Here is an 8,683-nt window from a genome sequence, read left to right as displayed (position 1 = left end):
CACCCAGGCACCCTTCTTTTCATGTGTTTGTTAGCCATCTGGATGTTTTCTTTAAGTGTTTATTCATGTCTTCTACCTATTTCTTAACTGGGTTGTTTGTTTTTTGGTATTGAGCTTGATAAGTTCTTTGTAGATTTTGGATACTAACCCTTTATCAGATATGTCATTTACAAATATCTTCTCCCATTGGGTAGGCTGTTTTTTAGTTTTGTTGATTGTTTCCTTCACTCTGCAGAAGCTTTTTATTTTTGTGAAGTACCAATAAGTCTGTTCGCTTTTGTCTCCCTTGTCTTCAGTGATGTGTCTAGTACAATGTTGCTCTGGCCAAGGTCAAAGAGGTTGCTGCTTATGTTCTCCTCTAGGATCTTGATGGTTTCCTGTATCACATTTAGGTCTTTCATCCATTTTGAACTTATTTTTGTGTATGGTGAAAGAAAGTGGCCTAGTTTCAGTCTTCTGCACATTGCAATCCAGTTTTCCCAACACCATTTGTTGAAGATACTGTCCTTTTTCATTGGACATTCTTTCCTGTTTTGTCAAAGATGAGTTGATCATATAGTTGTGGGTCTATCTGGGTTTCCTATTGTGTTCCATTGATCTATGTGTCTGTTTTTGTGCCAGTACCATGCTGTCTTGATGACTACAGCTTTGTAATATAGCTTGAAATCTAGAATTGTGATGCCTCCAGTTTTGTTTTTCTTTCTCAGGATTGCTTTGGCTACTTGGGGTATTTTGGTTCCATACAAATTTTGGGATTGTTTGATCTAGACCTGTGAAGAATGCTGGTGGTATTTTGTTAGGGATTGCATTAAATGTGTAGATAGCTTTGGGTAGTATAGACATTTTAATCATGTTTGTTCTCCCAATCCATGAGCATGGAATTCTTTTTTATTTATGTGTCCTCTTCAATTTCTTTCATCAGTGTTTCACAGTTTTCAGAGTATAGATCTTTTACCTCTTTAGTTTGGTTTATTCCTGTGTATCTTACTGTTTTTTGTTCCAATTGCAAATAGGACTGGTTCTTTGATTTCTTTTTCTGCCGCTTCATTATTGGTGTATAGAAATGCAACAGATTTCTCCATGTTGATTTTATATCCTGCAACTGTACTGAATTCATGTTTTAGTTCTAGTAATTTTTTGGTGGAGTCCTTTGTGTTTTCTACATAGAGTATTATGTCATCTTCAAATAGTGAAAATTTGACTTGCTTCTTGCTGATTTGTATGCGCTTTATTATTATTATTTTTCATTGTCTGACTGCTGAGGCTAAGTTTTCTAGTACTATGTTAAATAATAGTGCTGAGAGTGGACATCCTTGTCTTCTTCTTGACCACAGGGGAAAGGTTTTCAGTTTTTCCCCATTGAGGATTCTATTATCTGTGGGCCTTTTGTATATGGGCTTTATGATGTTGAGGTATGTTCCTTCTATCCCTACTTTGTTGAGAGTTTTTATGAAAAATGGATGCTTTATTTTGTAAAATGATTTTTGTGCATCCATTGACAGGATTGTGTGGTTCTTATCCTTTCTTTTATTAATGTGGTATATCACACTGATTGACTTGCAAATATTGAGCCAGCCCTGCAGCCCAGTAATAAATTCCACTTGATTGTGGTGAATAATTGTTTTTTTTTTCCTCTTTTTTCTTTTCTTTTCTTTCATAGAGAGAGACAGAGAGACAGAGAGAGACAGAGAGAGAGAGAGAGAGAGACAGAGAGAGAATCTTAAGCCGGCTCAATTCTTGGTGCAGAGCCTGACATGGGACTTGACCCCACCACCCTGGGATCATGACCTGTGCCAAAACCAAGAGTATGATACTCAACTGACTGAGCCACCCAGGTGCCCCTGATGAATAATTATTTTAACATACTGTTGAATTCAATTTGCTAGTATCTAATTGAGGATTTTTGCATCCAGTTTCATCAGAGATATTGACCTGTAATTCTCCTTTTTAGTCTTTGTCTGGTTTTGGAATCAAGGTAACGCTGGATTCACAGAATAAGTTTGAAAGCTTTCCTTCCATTTCTATTTTCTGGAACAATTTGAGAAGACTATGTATTAACTCTTTTTAAATGTCTGGTAGAGGGGCACCTGGGTGGCTCAGTCGGTTGAGCGTCCGACTTTGGCTCAGGTTATGATCTCACAGTCTGTGAGTTCGAGCCCCACATAGGGCTCCGTGGCTGATGGCTCAGAGCCTGGAGCCTGCTTCCGATTCTGTGTCTCCCTCTCTCTCTGCCCCTTCCCTGCTCATGCTCTGTCTCTCTCTGTCTCAGAAATAAATAAAAACATTAAGAAACAACAATTTTAAATGTCTGGTAGAATTTTGTGAATTTCTTGGAATTTGTTCATTTTTTGAAGTTTATTTTTGAGAAAGAAAGCATGAGTCAGGGAGGGGCATAGAGAGAGAATCGGAAGCAGGCTCCAAGTGTCATGGAGGAACCTGATGTGGGGCTTGAACTCACGAAACATAAGACCATGACCGGAGCTGAAATCTAGAGTTGGAGGCTTAACCACCTGAGCCACCCAGGAACCCTGGAAATTGTCCATTTCTTCCACATTTCCCATTTTGTTGGCATATAATTTTTCATAGTATTCTAAGTGTTTGTGTTTCTGTGGTGTTCATTATAATCTCTGTGTGTGTGTGTGTGTGTGTGTGTGTGTGTGTGTGTGTGTGTTATCTACTTGTGCTCTCTCTCTTCTTTTTTAGCAGTCTGGCCAGAGGTTTATCAATTTTGTTAATTCTTTCAAAGAACCAATTCCTAGTTTTGTTGATCTATTGTTTTGGTGGTGGTGGTGGTGGTGGTGTTTCTATATTGATTATTTCTGCTCTAATCTTTATTATTTCCCTTGTTCTGCTGGATTTAGGCTTTATTTGATGTTCCTTTTCTAGCTCCTTAGGTGTAAGGTTAGATTGTGTATTTGGGACATTTCTTGCTTCTTGAAATAGGCCTGAATTGCAACATACTTTCCTCTTAGGACTGCCTTTGCTGCATCCCAAAGGCTCTGGACTGTAGTGTTTTTATTTTCATTGACTTCCATGTATTTTTTATTTCTTCTTTAATTTCCTGGTTAATCCATTCATTCTTTAGTAGGATGGTATTTAACCTCCATGTATTTGAAGGCTTTCTAAATTTTTTCTTGTGGGGTTGACTTCAAGTTTTATAGTGTTGTGATCTGAAAATATGCATGGTACGATCTCGATCTTTTTGTAACTGTTGAGGGCTGATTTGTGACCCAGTTATGTGATCTATTCTGGAGAATGTTCTGTGTGCACTTGAAAAGAATGTATATTCTTCTGCTTTAGGATTAAATGTTCTGAATATATCTGTTCAGTTATTGGTCCAGTGTGTCATTCAAAGCCATTATTTCCTTGTGGCTTTTGCTTAGATTATCTGTCCATTACTATAAGTGGGTAGTAAATCCCCTACTATTATTGTATTATTATCAATGAGTTTCTTTATGTTTGTTATTATTGCTTTATATACTTGGGTTCTCTCAAGTTGGGGTCATAAATATTTACAATTGTTAGGCCTTCTTGATGGATAGACCTTTTAATTAAGATATAATACCCTCTTCATCTCTTGTTACAGTCTTTGTTTTAAAATCTAGTTTGACATATAAATATGGCTACTCTGGCTTTCTTTTTGACCTCCATTAGCAGGATAGATGGTTCTCTATCCCCTCGCTTTCAGTCTGCAGTGTCTTCCAGTCTAAAATGAGTCTCTTGTAGGAAGCATACAGATGGATCTTGTTTTTTTATCCATTCTGATACCCTATGTCTTTTGATTGGAGTATTTAGTCCATCTACATTCAGAGTGATTATTGAAAGATATGAATTTAGTGCCATTGTGTTACCTTCAGAGTTGTTTCTGGTGATGTTGTATGATCTTTTGTAGTCTTTGTTGCTTTGGTCTTTTTTTTCTACACTCAGTGTCCCCCTTAAAGTTTCTTTCAGAACTGGTTTATTGGTCATAAACTCCTTTAGTTTTTGTTTGTCTGGCAAAGTCTTTATCTCTTCTTCTATTCTGAATGACAGTCTTGCTAGATAAATAATACTTGGCTGCATATTTTCCCCATTCATCACGTTGAATATTTCCTGCCACTCCCTTCTAGCCAGCCAAGTTTCAGTGGAGGCCGGCTGATAAACTTATCTGTCTACCCTTGTAGATTAGGGACCTTTTGTCCCTAGCTGCTTTTGGAATTCTCTCTTTATCTTTGTGTTTTGCAAGTTTCACTATGATATGTTGTGCTATTGACCTGTTTTTGTTGATTTTGAGGGGAGTTTTCTTTGCTTCTTGGCCCAAATGCCTGTTTCCTTCCCCAGATTAGGGAAGTTCTCAGCTATATAAACCTTCTGCGCCCTTTTCCTGCTCTTCTTCTTCTAGGACTCCTATGATATGGGTATTGTTTGTTTTATGGAATCACTAAGTTCCCTAAGTCTCTTCTCATGATATAGTAGTTTATTTTCCCTCTTCTTTTCAACTTCATTATTTTCTATAGTTTTGTCTTCTATATCACCTATTCTCTACTATGCTTCTTCAATCCTCATTGTCACTGTATCCAGTCAGTTTTGCATCTCAGTTATAGCATTTTTTATTTCAGCTTGCCTAGTTTTTGTGTTTGATCTCTGCCGCAAAGGCTTATATATATATTTTTTCAAACAAAGGTATTAGTCTTATTACTGTTGGTCTAAATTCCTGCTCAGATATATTGCTTATATCTGTTTTGAGAAAGTCCCTGGCTGTGATTTGTTCTTGACCTTTCTTTTGGGGAGAATTCCTCTGTCTTGTCATTTTGTCTATGTTTCTATCTTTTGGGTGTTTTAAAAGTTTATTATCTTTCCTGCACCTGAGAGTAATGCTATATTAAAAAGGGGTCATACACTGTCCAAGGCCTGGCAATTCAGGAAGTGTTTCTGGGGAATGCTCTGTGCACTCTGTTGTTGCATTTTGGCTGCTCTTCCCCATTGGTTAATCCTCTGCAGAACTCCTCTTTGCTTGAAGTGGGGAGTATCTGGACCTTTAACTAGGTGTGCTTTGATTTGCTTGTAAAATAACTCTGGAAAAAAGGACAAACAAAAAATCTTGATCCCCAAAGAGAAAAAAGGAAAGGGAAAGAAACAAAACAAAGAATCAAAATACTATAAGGCTGATTCCAAAGAAAAAGACACACACAAAAAATGGGAAAAAAGAAATAAAAATAAAAGAAAAAAAAGAAGTCTGATTTAAAAAAAAAAAAGAGAGAGAAAAGGTAACAAACAAAGAAAAAACTATGAGACTGATTCCAAAAGAAGAAAAGAAGGAAAAGGAAGAAACAAAAAAGAAAAAAGGAAACTTGCTTGTATTTCCACCAGAACTGCAGATGTTGTTTTGAAACACTCGATTTTCAGTATAGCATGTGGCGTGCTTCCTCTGCTGGTCTTCTGGGGGATAGTCCTGTTGACGGCTTAGAGTCAGTCTTGCTCCAGTATATAAACAGTTGCAGGAACAGGGGGGTAGATTTTGGTGTAAGCCGTTCCCACCTCCACTGGGGGCTGCTGTGTTGCTCTCTGAAGTCCCTCTGTGTTGGTGTTTGGGGTAAAATTGTGCCACCCCTCTTTCTAGTCCCTGGAAAGGGGATCTTACACCCCTGATGTCCAGGCAGCTCTCATAAAATAGCAAGGGCAGTCAGCTCATCCTGCGCCACAGCTCTCTTTTGGTTTTTCTTTGGTGCATGGCTGGAATTCAAAACTCAAAGTCTTAAAGGACTTGGCACTACATGGACCCACCCCCCTCCTCTGGGGTAGAGCTTCTCCGCACTCTGATATCCTTTGTCCCCAGTAAATAGTCCTATGCTTGTGCCATGCAGGGCATCTCTGATGTAGCACCTCTAAAAGCAGCAAAAAGTTTATATGCTCTCTGGCTGTATGCATCTCTGTCCCCTGATGATGAAAGGCTTTTCGCTGGCACCTACAGGGTCTCTTGTCCTTGGAGAGGCAATATACCCTTTTCCAAAAGTACTCCAGGAAAAGGAATGTTCTTTCCCAGTGTTCCCTGGAGATCCCTACACCACGCTATGCACTCCAGTGCCAGCTCCTTCTTTCTTGCCAGGAGCGCACTTTCAAAACCTGAGTTTGATCTCCAAATGTCGTTTGCAAAAAAAAACCTGTGACATTCAGTATTTCTCACTCCCCAGTCCTTGATCCAGAGAGGTTTTCCTCTTGTGTGAACCTGATGCTGCACTCTCGCAACACCTCTCTCTTTCTCTCCCTTGTCTCTCTTTGGAAATGGTTCCCTCCCTTCTGCTGCAGTGCAGTTTTTCTCTCCCCCAATTCACTTCAATGCACCTTGCACCTGCCACGCTGTCTTCCTCCAACTATAGATATCCTTCTACCAGTCTTCAGCTTGATTTCCTGGGTGTTCCAAGTGATCTGACCTCAACAAAGCTGTGTTTGAGGGACGAGAAAAGCCCAGGGTCCCCCTACTTCTCCACCATATTAACTCCTCTGATTTCACCTCTTAAAGCATTTACACTTTAAAAATGAGATGTTATGGGATTCCTTCCTTCTTAAAAGTGTTCTAGAGCTACTAAAAAACTTGCATTTACAAAATGGTTGATAAAAATACTCCTTTGGATTGTAGAAGAAGGGGGCAAAGGACCACTGACAAGAAATGGCATATGATATTAATCAGACTTGGCTTGTTTCTCTCCTGCTTCATCAGAGGCTGAGGCTCCTCATTTTTAGGGTCTCCATTTTCTGCAAGTAAATCTTTCTTGGTTAGCCACTGCAGCCTGTTTTCCCTTTGCTTCCCTTTCCTTTTGCTTCCCTTTATCATTTTCTGCTGTCCTTTTTGGCTTCCTTTATACTTTTGCAGGAGCACTTTTGCTGAATTCCTCTTGGGCTTCTCCTTCAATGCCCCTATTGCAGAGCTAACCTTCCTCTTGGGCATAGTGGTGGTGGGGCAGGCTTGTGCCAGGGGCCTGCAGATCTCAGAATGCTTAGAGCCTTCCTAAAGCTGAGCTGCCTGGCTGCTGCCACTCCTTCCACTTCTAGAGCTGTTATACCACATACTCTCTATCCATTCGTCAGTTGGTGGACATTTGGGCTCTTTCCATAATTTGGCTATTGTTGATAATGCTGCTATAAACATCAGGGTGCATGTATCCCTTCAAATTAGTATTTTTGTATTCGTTGGGTAAATACATAGCAGTGCAATTGCTGGATCATAAGGCTGTTCTATATTTAACATATTGAGGAACCTTGATACTTTTTCCATTGTGGCTGTCCAGTTTGCATTCCAACCAATAGTGTAAGAAAGATTACCATTTTTTTAATCCTTGGCAACACCTTTTTATCCCTGTGTTGTTGCTTTTAGCCATCTGACTAGTGTGAGATGATATCACATTGTAGTTTTGATTTGTATTTCCCTGATGATGAGTGATGTTGAGCATCTTTCATGTATCTGTTAGCCATCTGTATGTATTCTTTGGAAAAATGTCTGTTCATGTCTTCTGGCAATTTTTGAACTGGATTATTTGTTTTTAGGGTGTTGAGATTTATAACTTCATTATATATTTTGGATAATTACCCCTTATCAGATATGCCATTTTCAAATATCTTCTCCCATTCAGTAGTTTGTCTTTTAGTTTTATTGATTGTTTCCTTTGCCTTTTATTTTGATGAACTCCCAATGGTTTACTTTGGCTTTTGTTTCCCTAGCCCCAGGAGATATATCTAGTAAGACATTATCATGGCTGCTTTGTCAAAGATGAGTTGACCATATATTTGTGGGTTCATTTCTGGGTTTTCTATTCTGTTCCATTGATCTATGTGTCTGTTTTTTCTGCCAGTACCATACTGTCTTCATCACCATAGCTTTGTAATATAACTTGAAGTCTGGAATTGTGATGCTTACAGCTTTGCTTCTTTTTTTCAAGACTACTTTGACTATTCAGGGTCTTTTGTGACTCCATACAAATTTTAGGATTGTTTGTTCTTCCTCTGTGAAAAATGCTGTTGATATTTTGATAGGTATTGCATTAAATGTGTAGATTGTTTGGGGTAATATGGACATTTTAACAACATTGTTTTTCCCAGTGCATGATCATGGAGCATTTTTCCATTTGCTTGTGTTATCTTCAATTTCTTTCATCAGTGTTTTATAATTTTCAGAGTACAGTTCTTTTGCTTCTTTAGTTAGGTTTATTCCTAGTAATCTTATGGTTTTTGGTGTAATTATAAATGAGATTGATTCCTTAATTTCTCTTCCTGCTGATTTATTATTGGTGTATAGAAATGTAACAGATTTCTGTACATTGATTGTGTATCTTGCAACTTTACTGAATTCATGTATCACTTCTAGCAATTTTTTTGGTGGAGTCTCTTGGATTTACTATATACAGTATCATGTCACCTGAAAATAGCGGAAGTTTGGTTTCTTCCTTGCAAATTTGGATACTTTTTATTTTTTTCTGTTGACTGATTACTGTGCGAGTGCTTCCAGTACTGTGGTAAATAACAATGGTGAGAGTGGACAACCCTATCTTGTTCCTGACCATAGGGGAAAAGCTCTCAGTTTTTCCCCATTGAGGAGGATATTAGCTGTGGGTTTTTAATATATGGTCTTTATTATGTTGAGTTTTGTTCTCTCTAATCCTACTTTGTTGAGGGTTTTTATTATGAATGGATGTTGTATTTTGTCAAATGC

At 38.4% G+C, this 8,683-nt stretch overlaps 1 pseudogene; it reads right to left on the bottom strand.

Annotated features, from left to right (window-relative positions):
* Positions 1–6,659: 6,659 nt before the first annotated feature.
* On the bottom strand, positions 6,660–6,925 carry LOC124525431 (non-histone chromosomal protein HMG-14-like; annotated as a pseudogene).
* Between the last annotated feature and the right edge of the window lie 1,758 nt (positions 6,926–8,683).

Source organism: Lynx rufus, unplaced genomic scaffold, assembly GCF_022079265.1.
Source record: "Lynx rufus isolate CCGP_SWC_20201006 ecotype Redwood Valley unplaced genomic scaffold, mLynRuf1.p SCAF_42, whole genome shotgun sequence".
Classification (NCBI taxonomy): Eukaryota; Metazoa; Chordata; class Mammalia; order Carnivora; family Felidae; genus Lynx; species Lynx rufus.
Note: the sequence above shows the minus strand (reverse complement) of the source record. Positions and strands in the feature narration are given on the sequence as shown.